Source organism: Macaca thibetana, chromosome 6 (genome assembly GCF_024542745.1).
Source record: "Macaca thibetana thibetana isolate TM-01 chromosome 6, ASM2454274v1, whole genome shotgun sequence".
Taxonomy (NCBI): domain Eukaryota; kingdom Metazoa; phylum Chordata; class Mammalia; order Primates; family Cercopithecidae; genus Macaca; species Macaca thibetana.
This window is the reverse complement of record NC_065583.1, coordinates 133,867,628-133,888,794: the sequence shown is the minus strand read 5'-3', so window position 1 is coordinate 133,888,794 and position 21,167 is coordinate 133,867,628. Positions and strand designations below refer to the sequence as shown.

At 43.6% G+C, this 21,167-nt stretch overlaps 2 protein-coding genes across 23 annotated transcripts in view; both read right to left on the bottom strand.

The window, feature by feature from the left end:
* Positions 1-21,167, bottom strand: part of SUB1 (SUB1 regulator of transcription) — a 731,929-nt gene that overhangs the window by 14,848 nt on the left and 695,914 nt on the right. For 21 of the 22 annotated variants that reach the window (XM_050793866.1, XM_050793876.1, XM_050793885.1 and 18 more), the window contains exon 2: positions 1,346-1,397. The gene's annotated coding sequence lies outside the window, so the exon portion shown is untranslated. Of the gene's footprint in view, positions 1-1,345; positions 1,398-5,071; positions 5,076-21,167 lie in introns of those variants that run through there. The other variant, XM_050793882.1, reaches the window with a different exon arrangement.
* Positions 1-21,167, bottom strand: part of TARS1 (threonyl-tRNA synthetase 1) — a 1,036,507-nt gene that overhangs the window by 883,477 nt on the left and 131,863 nt on the right. The window lies entirely within an intron of this gene.

Here is a 21,167-nt window from a genome sequence, read left to right as displayed (position 1 = left end):
TTCTGCTCCATTTTGCAACCTAATCTCCAAAATCAATTTCGTTCAGTTTATGCTAGTTAATACGACAAAAAGATATTTTTAAAAAAGGTAACTAAATTGAATATAATTTTTCACTTTGAAACTCTCGATCATAACTACCGTCTGTTATTAAAAACGGCCTGGGGGCCTAAGAATTTTTCTTTTTTTTCTTTTTTTATTATTATACTTTAAGTTCTAGGGTACACGTGCACAACGTGCAAGTTTGTTACATATGTATACTTGTGCCATGTTGGTGTGCTGCACCCATCAACTCGTCAGCACCCATCAACTCGTCATTTACATCAGGTATAACTCCCAATGCAATCCCAACCCCCGCCCCAAGAATTTTTCAAAGAACCACCTGGTATTCAACCCAAAGAAGTCCACTGGAAAAGAAAGGTAACGGTAACTAAAGCCAGCCTCTCAACTTTTAACAAATATATTTTTACCTGTTCCAATGTGGGGGTGAGGGGAGAAGCAGCTTGTAATTCAAGTAACTGATACTGAAACCGCTATTGTAGAATTTATACAAAACGCAACTTTAAAAAGAGAAACGGAATCTTTCAGCCTTTGCTGATTGAGAGGAAGATCAGAAAAACCGAGGTGAAAATGAACCAGGACTGAAGGGCACACGACTTCGGCATAACAGGAAGGTGACAAACACAAGACCAGGGAAGGGGTCGCAAGGACCCAGCAAGCTGCTAGAACCCCGTGGCTAGCAGCTCCTCGGGCGAGGGTAGACAGGTTGGTCGGAGGGGGCGTGGGAGGCGGCGAAGTGCGGAGAAGACGGCGTGGGAAGGGGCGGGACTTGCACCAAGCGCCATTTTCTTCTCTCGAAGGGTTCCCTCCCCCAGCACATCAGCCGTTCTCCCCCCCCCCACCACCCCCTCCCGCCCGCATCCGCTCTCCCAGTATCCAGACCACCCCGCTCAGGGCGAGGGCCGGGGGAAGAGTATATAACTGCACGCGCCCCACCTAGGCCAGCCGCCGCCGCATTGTCCCTAGAAGGACCGCGACCCCTCCCCGCGGCTCCTCGCCCCCCGGCCGGCCTCAATCTGCCGCCCAGGGCCGCAGCGACCGTCGCCTGGGCTCGGCTCCCCGGGGACGGGAGTCTAGCGCGGAAGGGCCCAAAGCGCGTCAGGCGCGGAGTCAGGAACGGAGCAGGGGGCCTGGGGACGCCGAAGAGGGGAAGGGGGAGGTAAGGCAGAGCCGCCATTTCCCGCGGCCGCTGCCGGCGAGAGGAGTGGAGGGCCAAAGGCAGCTCACGGCCCGGCTGGGACGGTGGGGGGCCCCCGAGGAGTAGGGGTAGGGGATCCCGCGCACTCACGCTTCACTCGGCTCTAGCAGTCGAACACCCTCTTGCTCGTTCGCTCGCGACTGACAGAGAACCGGAAGTGACGGCCGCCAGGAGACGCCGGCCCCGCCCCGCTGGGGCTGCGGTCACGTGATGGGGCGTGGCCTCCCCACCGAAACCAACACTTAGACCCTTTCCAGGGCCTTAAAGGGACGGCGTCTTTCCCAGATGGGTGACGAGAAAGTCAGATATTGGAAGATTACATCTGACCCTTGCGAGAATGAAAGAGCTAATATCCTTCCTGTAGGAGATAGCTTTTAAAAAAAGGAAAAGAAAACGCCAATAAAACATGAGTTACTAGCGCCATGCTTTACACTTGTTCAATAAATGTTTATTCTAATGAAGCGAAGGGGCCATCATGAAAAAGATCGATACTCTGTCCCATTTTCCCAGAAATGGCCTTCTTCCTACACCACTGCACCCACCTCAATACATGACTCTGCCTCCTAAAATCCAAAGGAAGGAAGCTAAAGTCACAGCGTCTAATTCCAGAAAGTGCAAGAAATCTTTGGAGTACTCCTTATTCCTGTATTGAAATCTTGGAGATATAAGGGAGTTCACAGAAGGCAAGAGAAATCCATATACAAGCAGCAATATAGCTAAAAGATTATTTGAATATGTGTTTGAATGAATGCCTCCTACAGCTAAGAATCAATATAAAGGCATATCTGTTAACAAAGATCTATCAAGCACCCACTATGTGTCAGACACTGCATGAGGCAATTTACATTACTCATCCTAAAAAGCACGTTCCAAAGCAGGAATGACTACTCTCTCCATTTTATAGACGAGGAAACCAAGGTTAACGCCCTATGGAGAGGATATTTCCTGTTACAGCTGAAGCGTGAATTGGCCTTATGTTCCCTGCCTCCAGACCCTATTTTCCTACCTCAGGTAGAGGAATGGTATGAGATTGTACAAAGTAGAGGATGGAATCCTGTTGAAACTCAGAATTGCACATCGGAGATGCAACAGAGGCTGAGGAAGGGCAGTGGGTTGCAGAAAGGGAGGAGTGTTTGAATCTACATATGGAGCAATTAGACCTATGGTTCCCACCCATTCCACCCTTATAGGAGAAGAGTTATATATTGCCTGGAAACATTAAAGCTGGGGGCAGAATGTGCAATGAGGTTGAGACGCAAAGAATACAGCGGATGGAATCAAAGTCTGAACACTAAACGTGAACGCATCCCCCACACGTGCCTTTCTAGAATTATTTGACTTTTAAAGGATTAAATGCAGACAAAAATACAAATTAATTCCTTAGTTTGTTCTGAAACTCTTGATCATAATGAAATCAAAGCAGCCATGAAAATAAACACTGACGTCGCGGTGGCTCACGCCTGTAATCCCAGCACTTTGAGAGGCCGAGGCAGGTGGATCACCTGAGGTCAGGAGTTCAAAACCAGCCTGACCAATATGGCGAAACCCGGTCTCTACTGAAAATACAAAAATTAGGTGGGCGTGGTGGCATGTGCCCAGCTACTCAGGAGGATAAGACAAGAGAATCATATGAACCTGGGAAGTGGAGGTTGCAATGAGCCGAGATTGTACCACTGCACTCCAGCCTGGGTGACAGAGTGAGACTCCGTCTCAAAAAAAAAAAAAAAAAAAAAAAAAAGAAGAAGAAGAAAAGAAAAAGAAAAAAGAAAAAAAACATTGACATTATACACTGTCATGGGACACTGCGCAGCTCCACACCTACCTAAAGAAATGCTTAATATTCAAGGTAAACCACATGCACTTAAACTAATATGGCATCCCCTGCATCTGCAACCCTTCCTGCTTTAACAAGTTTTCATTCAGTTTCTGTGTCACTGAGGGAACTGGGCAGTGTGCCTGCTGTAGGTTTGGGTTTCGGTTCTCTAAGCGTCGGAGGTGGAGAGCTGTTAAGGAGGTATGCATTTTTAGAAGTAGGGAGACCTGAAGCTTTGCATGCAAATTTGTTGGCTCAATTTTCCTGGGTGTGGTACTTTGTAAAACTAATCAAAAATCCTTGATCCTAAGCGTTGCCTGTTTTTAAAAGGTAAACATAACTCAAGAAAATAAACAAAAATAATTTTTTACATAGGTGAAAGAGGAAGGAAATTTTTTTATTTTAAACAAAATAGAGACTGGGCATGGTGGTTCACACCTGTAATCCCAACACTTTGGGAGGCTGAGGCGGGTGGATCACCTGAGGTTAGGAGTTTGAGACAGCCTGCCGACCTGATGAAACCCTGTCTCTACTAAAAATACAAAACATTAGCCAGGTATGGTGGCAGGCACCTGTAATGTGAGATACTTGGGAGGCTGAGGCAAGGAGAATTGCTTGAACCCAGGAGGCAGAGGTTGCAGTGAGCCTAGGCTGCACTGAGCCTAGATCGTACCCATTGCACTCCAGCCTGGGCAACAAGAGCGAAACTCCATCTCAAAAAAAAAAAAATAGGACAGCAGTTGCTTTCAAATAATAGAATGGGAAGGAAGTGTAATTCACATGCATTTGTACATTGTGGGGTGGGGAATAGCTCCTTTTATAGGCAGATTCCTAGAGGGCATCTTTAAAAGTGAAATAACTCCCACTTTCTACTCCAAGCCTTGGTCTGGAAGAAGAGGGTGGCACAAAAAGGAATGTGCTGAATTTGGAGAATCTGTAGGTGTCCCAGAAAGGGAGGTAGATTGGGAAGTAGGGCTGAGAAGGGAACTAGCTCACAAACTGTGAAAGGGACAGAGCTTGAGGAGGAGACTGCCAGGAAGAAATTCCTGGAGGCCTGGAGTATCGTGCCGGACTGTTAATGCAGTCCCTCCAAGGCCTTATGCTGTCGACACCCTCCGTTACTCACTTCTTTCAAAGCTTCAGAAAAAGGCTTATTCAAGTATCAGGATATTATTTTGACATCTTACCCAATGTGGCTCTTGTTACTAGCACTTCCTGCTTTCTGACTTTTACCTTTTCCCCATCATTTGACTAGAAGAAAGATATTAGACCAGAACACACAGACCAGATTCTTGGCTTTTGACTTTTTTAAACTATAAGGATTCCAGGCATAAATTATAGATTTAAGATAATATGCTATTAAAGTTTTTTCTGGCTGGGTGCTGTGGCTCCTGCCTGTAATCCCAGCAATTTGGGTGGCCGAGGTGGGCGGATCACTGGAGCCCAGATGGATCACTGGAGACCAGCCTGGACAACATAGTGAGACCCTGTCTCTACAAAAAATACAAAAAAATGGGCCGGGCATGGCGGCTCACGCCTGTAATCCCAGCACTTTGGGAGGCCGAGGTGGGTGGATCACAAGGTCAGGAGATTGAGACCATCCTGGCCAACATCGTGAAACCCTGTCTCTACTAAAAATATAAAAATTAGCTGGGCATGATGGTGCGCAGCTGTAGTCCCAGCTAATCAGGAGGCTGAGGCAGGAGAATCGCTTGAACTCAGGAGACGGAGGTTGTAGTGAGCCAAGATCATGCTACTGCACTCCAGCCGGGTGACAGAGAGAGACTCCATCTCAAAAAAAAATAAAATAAAATAACTGGGTGTAGTGGTATGCTCCTGTGGCCTCAGCTACTTAGGAGGCTGAGGCAGAAGGATCACTTGAGCCTGGGAGGTCGAGGCTGCAGTGAGCCGTGAGTGCGCCACTGCATTCATTCCAGCCTAGGTGACAGCCTGCGTGTTTTTGTCTCAAAAGCAAACAAACAAAAACAGTTCCTTTTAGCCCACCCCACTAGCCTGTAGAGATTATTGCAACTGTGAAAGGGAAGGGTCAGAAGAGAAAGGAGATGAGGCCCCTCTTCAGTGTCTGAGGAGTAGAGAAGTAGTTCTGCTCTCTGTCCCCATACCAGCCCTGGGGAAGGAAGGAAGCATCAAATCTCCAGAGGGCTTGGGGATCTGAGAGAGCAAAGCAAACTAATGCCTTGCTTTCCAGGTGGCCAAGCTCTCCGAGGTCCTCTGCAACCCAAGCGCCCCTCCCTCCACCACAGAGTTGGGGTAGAGATGTCTGTGTGGTGTATCAGGATGGCAGACCTCAGGCAGCCTCATCGAGTTCAGAGTTGCCCCCAGGGTACTGCAGGACTCAGTGGAATGTCTTTCTCTTTGGCCAAGAGTGGCACAGATGTGTCACTGACAGCCAGCAGACCTGGGGGGGCCTTGCAGTGAGGAAGAGGAAATCTCACCACCCTTGACTTGCATAGAGTGGTGTAACAAAGGACATCTCAACAAATACCAGTGTGAAGATGTGAGAAGGACCAAGAATCAGACAAGATGAACTCTTAAGCAAAGGCCAATGATAAGGTTTCCATCTGTGTCCCTGCCCAAATCTCATGTCGAATTGTAATCCCCAATGTTGGAGGAGGGGCCTGGTGGGAGGTGATTGGATCCTCAGAGCAGATATCTCCCCCTTGATGTTCTCATGATAGTAAGTGAATTCTTACGAGATCTGGTTGTTTAAAAGTGCATAGCACTTGCCAGGCGCAGTGGCACATGCCTGTAATCCCAACACTTTGGGAGGCCAAGGAGGGTGCATCACAAGGTCAGGAGATAGAGACCATCCTTGCCAACATGGTGAAACCCCGTCTCTATTAAAAATACAAAAATTAGCTGGGCATGGTGGTGCGTGTCTATAATCCCAGCTACTTGGAAGGCTAAGGCAAGAGAATCACTTGAACCACGGAGTTGGAGGTTGCAGTAAGCTGAGATTGTGCCACTGCACTCCAACCTGGCGACAGAGCAAGACTCCATCTAAAAAAATAAAGAAGTGTGTAGCTCCTCCCCCTTCTCTCTCTACCTCCTACTCTAGCCATGTAGGACGTGCCTGCTTCCCCTTCACCTTCAACCATGATTGTAAGCTTCCTGAGGTCTCCCCATCCATGCTTCCTGCACAGCCTGTGGGACCATGAGCTAATTAAACCTCTTTTCTTTATAAATTATCCAGTCTCAGGTAAGTCTTTATAGCAATGCGAGAACAGACTAATGCGGCTGTCATGGACAGACGGGGAAAATAGGCCAAACTCTACCACCACCCTTGGTGCTCTGACACCATGTAGTCCTCCCCACCTCTGTCAGAATTTAGGAGAGAAAGGGGGAAAGGGAGAAATTATGAGTTTGACCTGAAATTGGCTAAGATTAAGCTTTTATCACTAGGTGAAATGGTGATCATTAAACACAATCATAAGAAGATCAAGAAAGTCACATTTCCTGAGAGCCTGAGTTTGTAGCACAAGAGACATACCAGTAACATACAAAGAAAAGGAAACAAGAAAGAAAGGGAGAGGAAAAGGGTTATGTGCCAGGGATGTGGTGGGCATATAGGGAGGTCAGCCGCCTCTGGTTTAACATCCAGGCTAAAGCAGGAAAGCAGATCACAGCATGAATGACCAGGAGACCATAACTTCTTCCAGGATATTTTGGGAAAACTTAAGGAGAATTCTGGAGGTCCTATGGCATATGGAATGGTAGCACCAACCATTCAATTTGGGTATTAAAGGAGATGGTGGCTCTGGATGTCTAGAGGTTTTAGGAACACCTAGGATGGGGCCATGTGGATCATACATGCAAAAGAGGAAACAAATAAAACAAAAACCTGGGCATCCTCCAGTTTAGTGATTCTGAAGAACTGCGAAGGGAGACAGTACCAGGTAAGGATTGTACCAGGTAAAGACTGTACCAGGACAGTACCAGGTAAAGTTATGGATTGAATGCTTGTTTGTTCCCCCAGATTCATATGTTGAACCCTTGATCCCGGTGGAATGGTATTAGAGGTGGGGACTTTGGGGCATACTTAGTCATGAGGGTGGAACCCTCATAAATGAATTCATGCTTTTATGAGAGGAGACAAGAGAGAGCTTAATTCTCTCTCTGTTCTTTGCCATGTAAGGATACAACAAGAAGACAGTCATCTGCAAACCAGCAAGTGGACCCTCACCGGATATGCAGGCACCTTGATCTTGGACTTCTCAGCCTCCACAATTGAATAAAATAAGTGTTTGTTGTTTAAGCCACCCAGTCTACGGTATTTGTATTACAGCAGACTAAGACAGGGGCAATATACACTCTTCCCAAGAGGAGACACAGGGAGCACCTACTCTTTGTAGGGTGTGAGTTATATCCATCAGATGCAGTGATGTGAGAAAAAGTTAAGGCAAAAAAAGCCTTGTGGGTGGGGCTCGGTGGCTCATGCCTGTAATCCCATCACTTTGGGAGGCTGAGGCAGGTGGATCCCTTGAGGCCAGAAGTTCAAGACCAGCCTGGCCAACATGGCAAAACCCCATCCCTACCAAAAAATACAAAAATTAGCTGAGCATGGTGGCACATGCCTGTAATCCCAGCTACTTGGGAGGCTGAGACAGGAGAATCCCCTGAACCCAGGAGGGTGAAGTTGCAGTGAGCTGAGATCACACCACTGCACTCCAGCCTGGGTGACACAGCAAGACTCTGTCAAAAAAACAAAAGGCTTGCTTCACAGGCTTTGAAAAAGCTGGGAAAAATAATTTACTTTCTCCCTTTCCTGCCTTGCTAAACCCTGGAGTGTTAAGCCTAGAGACAGAGCGGAAGAAACCAGCAACTGAGTTCACCTGGTGTTATGTGGGCTTGGCTTCAATGAGGCATAATCCCAGATCAGAAAGCCAACAACGGCAGTCAAAAACAAAGAGAGCAAAATTCCTCTGTCAGCAGTTACAGTGGTAATTCTGGTCATCTGGAGACCAAAGGGGACAATCTGATATGGACGAGAGGAGAAAAGGAAGGACTGAACTTGCTCCCCAAAGCAGCCCTATGACCCACGCGCTAAAATTTTCTTCCACCAAACAAGTTGCTACAGACCCTTGTATTTTATCTACTGTCAAAAATTAACTTTCATAGTACAACATTTAAAAAGCTGAGAATACGTAATTCCAAAAGTTTAATACTCGTTATTACTCAAGTAATTATAAATAAACATGAATTATATGAATTAGGTGTAAAGTCATATGCAATGAGTAACAGCAATATATTTAAGGAAGCTATTTAATTACAAACTGCTAAGCATTTCTCCCCTAGGGTGACTTTTCTGAACTTGGTACTAGAGCTATTCTTAGATCCAACTTTTGTTAGAAATGCAGTGTCACCTTTTATAGAAGAATGCATTTTGTAATAGCAAATATACGTACACCATTTTTAGTAGGTGAATAGCACAACTCCTCTTGCTAGCTATACCTGACTTATTTAATGTGCTATAAAATAGTGTAATTACTTTCTAGTAAATATGCTGCAACTTATATTCAAATGAGTGTTTTCTCCTTCAAAAATCATCTTCTTGGAGGCTGCAAAATCATTGTAATGATTCTGACATTGGTCAAAGTTAACGTTTAGAATTCCTCTTTGAAAATGGCTGTCAGAGCTGAGGCATAGTCTTTTATAGGCTCCCAGCAACAAGAAATCTTTAGCTTTTGCAGTCAATTTCTATTTGTGAAGAGCAAAAAAGTTTCTAAGTTCCATGATCAGTAATATGAGTAATTAAGAAATTTATAAAAATGATACAATTTTATGGATTACTAATTGACGCTGGTAACAATTCCAAAAAAGAAAAATGTTGAGTGCAAATGTGGGATCACTGTTTGAACAAATATGTAATGTCCCAAGAAGACTACTATGGAGGATAGTTCATTTACGTGTTCTGGTTTCACATGTTATGTGTTACGTGTTACAAAGATAGTCTATTTAAGTGTTAAATTTTCTGGAGTGCTCAATACTTAACATGCATACTATGTTGCTATGCTTGTGATAGTCAATAAAAAGAATTTGAAAAATCCAATCCAAGTATCCCCCTCTTAGCTGGGGCCCAGCACTAGGCTGGCTGGTTGACCATCACACCCCTCGCAGGAAGCATAGCATGAGATGTATCAGCCAATGGGTTAGGTATAGTGACGGAATAGACAATCAAATACCATCATGGTCTCAACTGAAACAAGAACTTGATCTGCCAACAGCCCTGCTTAGCCAGAAATCACAGTAGAAAGTGATACCTGCATTGAGAAACCCAAATTATTTAATTGGGCAATACCTTCTGAGTACTACAGTTTATCATAGATATGCAGAATGTTCACCTCTGAACTGTCAGAGAAACCAGCAGCGCAGGGTCAAGATTACAATGCTACTCAATGACGTCCTGAACTTTTCATACCACTGGTACTTCACAGTGATCTTTTCACATCATTGTGTCTTCAGTTAATGTATTTGTTGTTTGAAAGATCAGCTTATTGCTTTCAGTTTCAAAATTTTAACTATGATTAACAAACCAAGACAGGTGTATTGATTCTGGTCTCTCAGTTTTTTAAAAGGTCTACTTTTTAGTAACCCCTTATATGGACATTCTTGTTCCTCAGTGACTTCTGCTAGATTGTCAAGCCCTAGACTTCAATAGTTAAATAGTGTATTGTTTCATGGCACAACCTAGGACATAGTTGACTTTGTATCACTGAACAGGACAATACTGAAAATGGAAACTCATGCAGAAATATATCCGACTAAGTCCGTCTGGGACATAGCATCCAACAAGAAAAACTGGGATCTACACACAGAAGAAAGTAGCAAGGTAAATAAATCAGTAAATAATTTATCTCCAATGGGTTTTTAATTTATTTGCTAAAAGAACTTCAACTGTTATAATTGTTAAGCAAATCCCTCAACAATTCTCCTTTCTTGTGCCCTGCTGGTTTAGTTTTCTGTTCTTTCTCGTTTTAGCCCTTGCTCTAAATTAGGCTTTAAAGAAACTTCTAAAGACATCTACCACATTAGATTCTGCTGAAATATATTTTCAGATTACTAATTTCTTTTCTCTAAAGACCTGGAGCCTTTTTTTCCAATAAGGTATTCCCTCTATGAATTCGAACTGCTCTTCTGGAGGATATTTTTCTTTTTTCTCTCTTCTGTTGTTTGTTTTGTTTGCTTTGGTTTGGTTGGTTGGTTGGTTGGTTGGTTGGTTGGTTGGTTGGTGGTTTTTTGTTTTGTTTTGTTTATCTCTTTTAGACTGAGTCTTTCTCTGTCGCCCATGCTGGAGTGCATGCAGCAGTGTGATCTTGGCTCACTGCAACCTCTACCTCCCATTTCAAGTGATTCTCCTGCCTCAGCCTCCCAAGTACGTGGGATTACAGGCACCTGCTACCACGCCTGGCTAATTTTTTTTTTTTTTTTTTTTTTTTTTTTTTTTTAGTAGAGATGGGGTTTCACCACGTTGGCCAGGCTGGTCTCAAATTCCTGACCTCAGGTGATCAGCCCCCCTCGGCCTCCCAAAGTGCTAGGATTACAGGCGTGAGCCACTGCGCCTGGCCATTTTTTGTTTGTTTGTTTGTTTTCTTATTTACCAGGTATGCTGTTAAATAGGATAGTTTTCTAATAAAACTTGCCCATTTTAAACAATCTATACAAATTCACATTTCTTTAGGTCATTTATGTAATTTTTATTAATTCTTCAGTATTCTGACCAGGAGCTCACCTATAAAGCCAAATGAGAAGCCTTGATTCAATAGTGTAAATGTCTTTGTGTCAATTCCACATAGAAAGCAGAGATTTTGTCCTCATAACTTGTTATCAAGGAGTTGCTGCTAAATCCAAGCAGAACCCTAGATATGCAGAAAGGATGCTGCTATCCATGGTGGTTTAAGGAGAAAGCACGTAGAACTAGTAAAGTATATCAAAAGTGATTCTCCAAGAGGGACTGGGAGAGTCTTGCCTCATGAAGAGACACTTAGAGAATGCATAGCCAGAACTCTGGGTCCTCTGGTGAGAAGTCCACTGGGCATTAACGCTTCTGATTTAGAAAATCAATCAACTGCCAAACTTATTGAATATCTACTATGTGCAATCACTGAACTTGACTTTAGGAACAAAGCCATACAAGGGGGAGGTGGCAGCATCTTCAGAGCACCTCGTATATGCCGGGCACTTGTGCGTGTCATCTCAGTGTGTTCACTTTAAGCCCAGGAGAGAGGTGTTTTATTCCATGACAGAAAGGAAGAAACGGTACTCAGATTGGTGAAGGGAGTTACCCGAGTTAGTGGGTTGAATTGTAACCCCCCCAAAAAAAAGTCTACCCAAATCCTAACCTCAGTACCTGTGATTGTGACTACATTTGAAAATAAGGTCTTTGCAGATGTAATCACGGTATGATGAAGTCATACTAAATTAGGATGGGCTTCAAATACAATGACTCGTGTCTTTACCACAGAAAGCAGAAGGAAATTTGGATGCATTTTACAAGCTGAGGAACACCAAGGATTGCAGGCAGGCACCAGAAACTAGGCAGAGGCAAGGGAGGGCTCTTCCCTAAAGCTTTCAGGAGGAGCATGGCCCTTCCGTTGCCTTGATTTTCGACTTCTACCATCCAGAATTTTAAGATAGTAAATTTCTGTTGATTGATTGATTGATTGATTTTTTGAGACAGAGTCTTGTTCTTGTCGCTCAGGCTGGAGTGCAGTGGCATAATCTCCCCTCACTGCAATCTCCGCCTCCTAGGTTCAAGCAATTCTCCTGTCTCAGCCTCCCGAGTAGCTGGGATTACAGGCATCTGCCACCACACCTGGCTAATTTTTGTATTTTTAGAAGAGACAGGGTTTCACCATGTTGGCCAGGCTGGTCTCAAACTCCTGACCTCAAGTGATCCACCTACCTCGGCCTCCCAAAGTGCTGGAATTACAGGCATGAGCTTCCTCGCCTGGCCAAATTTCTATTGATTTAAACTACGAAGCTTGTGACAATTTATTACAGTCCTAGAACACAAAGACACCAATGTCACACAGTGGCTAAGTAGCAGTGCTGGAATTTGATCCCAGTTGTTTGCTTTGCAAATACTAAACATAACCCATATACCATGATATCAAGCGGGGATTTTGTTGCCACATGATTTCTGAACTTATTCAAGGCTGTCCTAGACATTATGAGCCAAGAAGAAGTAATAAACTGCCTGAATTCAAGCTAATAGTTACAGATGCCCAAGCTGCATTCTCTCAGAGAATTGATACATGGGGAGCTGCATAGAGGCATGGAAAGGTTGCTAAACAGCTGGGTCCAGAGACCTACAGTGATATTGACCATAACAGGACTAGGGCAAGTTATTTTACCTCCCTGGGTCTCAATGTCCTGTTCCCATCAGAGGTCAGGTTAAACATTCCATGGGATCCCAGACAACTGTGTAACCAGTTGGCTGGTCCACCCCAGACCTTTTAAAAAATTTTTTTGGCCTGGCTCGGTGGCTCATGCCTGTAATCCCAGCACTTTGGGAGGCCGAGGTGGGTGGATCACAAGGTCAGGAGTTCGAGACCAGCCTAGCCAACATGGTGAAACCCCATCTCCACTAAAAAAATATAAAAATTAGCCGGGCATGGTGGCATGCGCCTGTAATCCCAGCTACTCGGGAGGCTGAGGCAGGAGAATTGCTTGAACCCAGGAGGCAGAGGTTGCAGTGAGCTGAGATCGCACTACTACACTCCAGCCTGGGTGACAGAGCAAGTCTCCGTCTAAAAAAAAAAAAAATCAGAAGTTTGTAGTTTTAAGGGTTTAGTAGTTTTTGGCTACACAGATGAATTGTGTAGTGGTGAAGTCTGGGCTTTTAGTGTATCTGTCTTCTGAATAATGTATATTGAACCCAATAGTGAAACATTTTAACTTCTACTTTTCTTTCTTTCTTTGGTCAGTTTTATTTTAATCGTTTTTTTGGTTTGTTTTTTTTTTTAATGTTTTGCCATTGGATTAGTTACATTCCCATTTAAATGTTTCTTCTTGCATCTATTCATTTTCAGGCATTAGAAGTTAAAATAATGGAAATAGGGCCGGGAATAGTGGCTCGTGCCTGTAATCCCAGCACTTTGGGAGCTGAGGAGAGTGGATCACTTGAGCCCAGGAGTTTGAGACCAACCTGAGCAACAAAGTGAACCCCCTACCCCCACCTACAAAAAATACAAAGATTAGCCGGGCATGGTGGCATGTGCCTGTAGTCCCAACTACTCGGGAGGCTGAGGTGGGAGGATCACTTGAGCCAAGGAGGTCAGGGCTGCAGTGAGCTATAATTGCTCCACTGGCCAGCCTGGGCAACAGAGTGAGACCCTGTCTCAAAAAAAAAAAAAGAAAGAAAGAAAGGGAAAAAAAACGGTAATATATTTCAGCACAGTATTTCTTTCTCCTTCTTGACAGCAGCTCACACTTTTAATGAAGGACCCAAGCCAGCACAGTGCTCTCATAGCCACAGCAGGTGCAAAAGAGAAATTGGCTGTTTCAAAGATAAAAACAGTGAACCGTTCCCAAAATAAACATTAATCTTTTGAAACCATCAACCATGCAGAGTAAAGTAAATACTAAATTGGGTTGTTTTCCAGGATGACTTTTCTTTAAGAATGTAAAATGGCAAAAAATGCACCTGCTTTTACAGCTGTGACTCTGAACAGAATCAAGCAAAGTCCCCCAGTGGCGCATCTAATAGGTACAGAAAGTAGGCATTCTTAGCTGAGAAGAAGAACTGGGCTATTTTCACTTTGACTTGCCCTTCTTTGTGTGTGTTCAAAGGAGTGCTATTTATAAAAGTTCTGAAATCAAAAGATTAGTACAATCGAGTAACTTTCGAGGCACCCTCTTAGACACTGGCTCAGTTTCTTCTCTTTCAGCAACCTGAGCTGCAGTGACTGCCAACAGGGAGAGAAAAAAGGTGATTGCATGTGAGAACATGGAAACCGGAGCTCTTCTTTCCAGCCTCCCTTGTGAATTCTCTCAGAGGTGGAAAGCCCCATGGCATCATATTACAATAACCTCCTTGTGTCATTTTAAATGCACAACCAGGATTATTATCAGCAATATTATTGCTATTATTATTTTTGTCATTTTATTATTTTGATGTGGGAGAATCTGATTCCCTGGGCATAAATGTGGGTGTGTGTGTGTGCGTGTGTGTGTGTGTGTGCATACACACACATACATATTAAATGACAAATTAAATGACATACTATCCATTGTTGTTGAATAAACAAGAAATGTTTTGTCAACTCTACAGGAGATTCCAATAAAATCAATAAATACAGAGTGAATTTGAAGAGCAAGGTACTGTGCCAGCCATTTTGAAACAAAAGGGATGATTCATTCGAAAGGTAAAGTGACTGCTAATGGGTATGAGGTTTCTTTTCTCTTTTTTTCCTTTTTTCTTTGTTAAATAGAGACAGAGTCCTGCTATCAGGTATGAGGTTTCCTTTTGTTTATTGTAAGACAGAGTCTTGTTCTGTCACCCAGGCTGGAGTGCAATGGCGTGATCTAGGCTCACTGCAGCCTCTGCCTCCCGGGTTCAAGTGATTCTCCTGCCTCAACCTCCCGAGTAGCTGGGACTACAGGTATGTGCCACCACGCCCAGCTGATTTTTTGTATTTTTAGTAGAGATGGGGTTTCAGCATGTTGACCAGGCTGGTCTCGAACTCCTGACCTGAACTCCTGACGTCAGGCAATTCGCGTGCCTTGGCCACCCAAAGGCGTGAGCCACTACGCCCAGCCAGGTATGAGGTTTCTGACTGTGGTGATAAAAACGTTCTGGAATCAGTGATGATGAGTATATAACTGTGAATATACTAAAAATCACTGAATTGTACACTTTAAAAGGGTGAATTTTATGGTGTGTGAATTCCTTTTTTTTTTTTTTTTTTTGACATGGAGTCTCTGTGTGTTGCCAGGCTAAAGTGCAGTGGTGCAATCTCGGCTGACTGCAGGCTCCACCTCCCGGGTTCAAGCAATGAGAATAGGAGAGCGGGTTCAAGCGATGAGGTAGGAGACTACCTCAGCCTCCCGAGTAGCTGAGACTACAGGCATGTGTCACCATGTCCAGCTAATTTTTGTATTTTTAGTAGAGATGGGGTTTCACCATGTTGGCCAGGATGGTCTCTATCTCTTGACCTCATGATCTGCCTGCCTTGGCCTCCCAAAGTGCTGGGATTACAGGCATGAGCCACCGCACCCAGCCTATGGTATGTGAATTCTATCTCAATTTATACATACATGCATGCATACCTATAATTAAAGAATAGCTAGTATGTGCCAGAGAGTCTGTGCTAGTCATTGGGTAAATCATACCTAACCTGTTTGAGTCGCTGACTCTGTATCAGCCTGTATGCGAAGTTCTCTGCATACATCCTCTTATTTGATCTTTATAACCTCCTTGGAGGGAATGAGTGTTGGCACCCCATTTTATAGCTAAAGAAATGGATTTAAAGAGTCCCTTGCTCAAAATCACACGTGAACTTAGGTATAATCATGTGAAACTGCCATCTTTAGACAGTATTTATGTTCATATGTCATCAGTTTCTCATAGCTCAATCTAGTAAGTAGCTCTCTCTGAGTTCAAAAATGTGTACATCAGGAAACCACTCTAGCCAGATTAAGCAGCAAAGAATCATGAGAAGGTAAGAGCCTATGTCCATAAATGGCAATGTGTATTAAAAACAACTTCATTTTAGTGAGTGAAAAACTTACAATTCAATCTGAAGTGGTAAATAGGATTAAGTTCTTTAATTATAATTAATGTTATATTTATGACTGTGTTTAATTGATTCTGGTGATAAGAGATAGTTAAGTTTTTCTCTGATATCACCATTTAATTTCAGAGTTAATATAGTGTAGTTAGTCTAGCATATATTCATGATTTCTTTGTGCAAGCAAGAAAGAATATATTAATCGAGTCCTTTTCAACATAAATTATATGTCATGCAAGTTAAAATTAAACAGAAAACTGCATTTAAATAAATGTGAAAAATTCAAATAGAAAAAAAAAACAACTTCATATGAGTGAAGAAATAAGGTTCTATTGTGTGAAGTCACAAAGAATTTGAGTTTTATCTGTTATAGCACCTAGCACCACTTACGCTAACGAATACGCCAGGTCTATTGGACTCCAGAGGCTGTGTTCTTATCCACTGGTAATTTGTCTCCTTCAGGGAGTTTAGAATCTGTTGACAGATACATATACAATGTACTAGAATACTAGAATCAAAAATAGAAATTGGTAAGTTCCACTAGAGTGAAACAAATAATGAATTATGAGGTTAACATAACAGAGAACACAGAAAACAGTGGCTTAACCAAAGTAGGCCTTTATTCTTTTCACAAAGCAAGAAGCCTGAGGATACAGTCCAGAGCTAGAAGATCATCCTCACATTTCCATTAGCGACCCGAGATATATCTTCCTTTCCACACCACCATCCTTAGCATGTGGCATTCTGTGAAGGAAAGATAAGTCAAAGGACAAAGGCACATGCCAGTCAAACTAACACCTTTTTAGGCCCCCTCTGAAGTCTCTCCCAGAAATGACCACTTGGCAAGAACTATTTCAGTGGCCGCTTGTGATTTCAAGGGAGACTGTAAAATTTTTTTTTTATTTTTATAAATAGGATTTTTTTTTTGAGATGGGGGGTCTCACTATGTTGCCCAGGCTGGTCTTGAACTCCTGGGCTCAAGCAATCCTCCTGCCTTGGCCTCCCAAAGTGCTGGGATTACAGGCATGAGCCACTGTGCCTGGACTAAAATTTGATTATTTCTAAGATGGTGAAATTTATCACCCTGTACAAATTAGGATGCTGTTAGTAATGGAAAATGAAGAGTGAACAGTAGGAAGGCAACTAACACATTCTGCCTCATACAGGAAGAAAGTTCAAAAGCCTGGGTAGACAAAGATGGGCAAATGTCTACTACAGGGATCAGCCAGGATTTACACCCAGGTTTGACTGCTCCAGAGCCAGCACTGCTAACCCCAGGTGATGCTAACTCCTTCATGGAGTATATAGTCTAGAAATGCATTTGCACTACTTACTGTGACATAAAGATACTATATTTGTTTCCTATTGTTGGTGTAGCACATTACCACAAACTCAGTAGCTTTAAATAACAATAATTTAAGGTTTTACATTTCCAGAGGTCAGAAGTCCAAAATCAGTTTCACTGGGCTAAAGTCAAGGTGTTGGCAGGGCTGGTTTCTTCTAGAGGCTCTAGAAGAGAATTCATCGTCCTTTTTTAACTTCTGAAGGCTGCCTGCATTCTTTGGTTCATGGCCCCCTTCTTGAATCATTCTAGGCTCTTCCTTCTGTGTCCCATCTCCTACTTTCATAATGAAATCTCCCTCTTCCTCCTTTTTATAAGGACACTTGTGATTACACTTATGGCTCATCCAGACAATTTAAAATAATCTCTCCATCTCAAGATTCTTAACCTAATCCTATCTGCAAAAAAAAATTCTTTTGCTTTATAAGGTATATATGATTGACATATTATTCAGCCTACCATAAATAGTAAGTTAGAAATTATTAAGTGCAAGGAAATAAAAAAGGGTGATCACATTGGCAATTGCCTTGAAAAAGGAGCAAGCAAACTGAGAAACATAGGATTCAGAAGGCCAAAAGAGAAATATTACTTGGAGAGCCCAAAAGAAGAGTATAAACAATCTGGAAATGGAAAGCTAACACAGACATCATGGGGAACAGGTAAAATAACTCTAGACTACAAACAGGCTGCGTCAGAGCTGGGGGGAAACTTTGAGACCAAGAGACCCAGTAAGGGTTTATTTCCAAATCTAGACAAAAGATGGTTCAAGATTACTCACGGCAGCCAGGCGTGGTGGCTCATGCCTATAATCCCAGCACTTTGGGAAGCTGAGGCAGGTGGATCACCCGAGGGCAGGAGTTCAAAACCAGCCTGGCCAACAATGTGAAACCCCATCTCTACTAAAAATACAAATAATAATATTAATAATAATAAGCCTGGTGTGGTGGCACATGTGTGTAATCCCAGCTACTTAGGAGGCTGAGGCTCGAGAATGGCTTGAACCTGGGAGGCAGAGGTTGCAGTTAGCCAAAATCACACCACAGCACTCCAGCCTGAGCAACAGAGTGAGACTGGGTCTCAAAAAAAAAGAAAGAAAACAAAAAGATTACTCATGGCCCTGGAATGTCTTCCAAGCCTTTTATACCCTCCTGTGTCCTTTCCAGCGATAGAAGGCAGCTCTGGCTCCTCCTAAAGTTTGGAGAGCCTCAAAATCAGGGCTCAGATGAAGCAAGAGAGGTGCCTGGTGCCCACACTGACCCTGGACTTGCATCACCCTAAGTACCTCCTTACTTCTTAAATTTTGCACACTAGGCACCTCACTTTCTCTCACCCCTGTCCCCAGCTCTGGAGAGCTTATAGATAAGCAAGGTCTTGAGGTCTTGAGGAGTATACCAAACCCTGAACAATATGAAGGAAGCCATTTTAAGCTGTATAATTTACCAACCTTCCTCCTATTATGAGCCCTTGAAGACATTTCAATTTCTGAGTCTACACAATTTTGATGAAGCAAGGCATTCCTTCACCCAGGGGAGCACTCAAACAAAAGCTGAATGTCTCCTACTATTTGCTTTTGCTTTTGGTTAACTTTCCCTTCCTTCCTTCCTTCCTTCCTTCCTTCCTTCCTTCCTTCCTTCCTTCCTTCCTTCCTTTCTTTCTTTCTTCTTTTTTGCAATGGAATCTCCTTCTATCGCCAGGCTGGAGTGAAGTGGTGCAATCTCGGCTCACTACAATCTCCACCTCCTGGGTTCAAGCGATTCTCGGGCCTCAGCCTCCCAAGTAGCACGCACCCACCACCACACCCAGCTAATTTTTGTATTTTTAGTAGAGACGGGGTTTCACCATGTTGGCCAGGATGGTCTCGATCTCCTGACCTCGTGATCCACCCACTTCGGCCTGCCAAAGTTCTGGGATTACAGGCGTGAGCCACTGCGCCTGGCCTTTTTGTTTGTTTGTTTTTTGTTTTTTGAGATGAAATTTCGCTCTGTCACCCAGGCTGGAGTGCAGTGGCACAATCTCAGCTCACTGCAATCTCCACCTCCCAGGTTCAAGTGATTCTCTTGCCTCAGCCTCCCCAGCAGCTGGGATTACAGGTGCCTGCCACCATGCCCAGTTAATTTTTTGTATTTTTAATAGAGACAGGGTTTTGGTATGTTGGCCATGTTGGTCTCAAGCTCCTGAACTCAGGTGATCTGCCCACCTTGGCCTCTCAAAGTGCTGGGATTACAGGGGTGAACCACTGCGCCCGGCTTCTTTAGATTAACTTTCAAGTCATCAAAGTTCAAGTGTCTTAAAAAGGAGGACCCACCCCAGGGAATTCCTCCCTGCAGCAGGCCTACAGGAACCTCAAGAAGATCTCCGTGAGGACACAGGAGGCACCCAGGAGACCTTGCTGTTCATACCCCTCTGTGACCTGGATTCTATGGCCTGCCTGTGCATGGCTCTTTGGCTAGTTTGATGGTAAAAACAAAGCTAAAGGTGAAAAAGAAATAAGGATTGAAAGTATCTGCTATGGTTTAGATATGGCTTATTTCTGCCCCCCAAAACTCATGTTGAATTTGATCCCAATATGGTGATGTCGGGCCTAGTGGGATTAATTTGGGTCATGGGAGTGAATCCATCATGAACAGATTAATGCCCTCCCTCAAGGGTGAGTGAGTTACACTCTAGCTCTATTACTTCTTGGGAGACAGCCAGTTGTTAAAAAGAACCTGGCACCTCCCACCCTGTATTAGTCCGTTCTCACATAGCTATAAAAAATACCTGAGACTGGGTAATTTATAAAGAAAAGAGGTTTAATTGGCTCATGGTTCTGCAGGCTGTGCAGGAAGCATGGCGCTGGGATCTGCATGGCTTCTGTGAAGGCTTGAGGAAACTTACACTCATGACAGAAGGTGAAAGGCAGAGCAGGAGGGAGAGAGTAGGGAAGGTGCTACACACTTTTAAATGCCCAGATCTCATGAGAGTTCACTCACTATCACAAAGACAGTACCTAGGGGGATGGTGCTATATCATTCGTGAGAAAGCCATCCCATAATCCAATCACCTCCCACCAGGCCCCACCTCCAACACTGGGGATTACGTTTCAATATGAGATTTGGGCGGGAATACACATCCAAACCATATCACCTTCTCTCCATTGCTTCCTCTTGCCATGTGATCTTTGCAAACACCAGCTCCCTTTCACCTTCCATCATGAGTGGAGGCAGCCTGAGGCCCTTACCAGATGCAGATGTCCAATCCTGGACTTTCCAGCCATCAGAATCATGAACCAAATAAACTTTTTTTTCTCTACAAATTACCGAGCCTTAAGTATTCTGTTATGGCAACACTAAATAGACTAACCATCAAAGTCTAAACAGGAATGTTTTTTCTTGTTATGACTAGAAAACATGTAACTTCTCTGGATGAGACTGTCCCAGAGAAAAAAAGAAAACAATCTGAAAATGCAGAAGAAAAAATGAGTCCAAGAATGTTTGATAATTACCCTTTAAGCTCATGTTCCCTACAATGGTTGGGAAGAGGGGCCAGTTTGAAAGACTAATGATTGGCTCTTGGGCAGGGTTCGTCAACCCTGACAACATTACATTTGGGGTCAGATAAGTCTTTGGCAGTGGGGACTCTGCTCTGCATTGCAGGATGTTTGACAGCACTCTCGGCCTCAACCCACTGTATGTCAGTGATACCTCTGCCCCAACTGTGACAACCAAAAACATGTCCCAATATATTGCCAAATGTTCCCTGGGAACAAATATAGTCCCTGACTGAGAACCACAGCTCTGGGGAGTTATCAGTGCTTCAGCTGAGTTCATCGAAGTAACTTTCCCATCATAGAATTCCTGTTAACTCTGAATGAGAAGAAAGGCAATAGTATTCTTCAAAATGACATGTCACGGAACAGTAACTCATCATTCCAGTTACCCTAGAATAATAACCAAAACCAGATTACAAATGGATTTTTATATATTATATGGAAGCCCTAAATTAGTGGAGAAGGGGAGACACAGG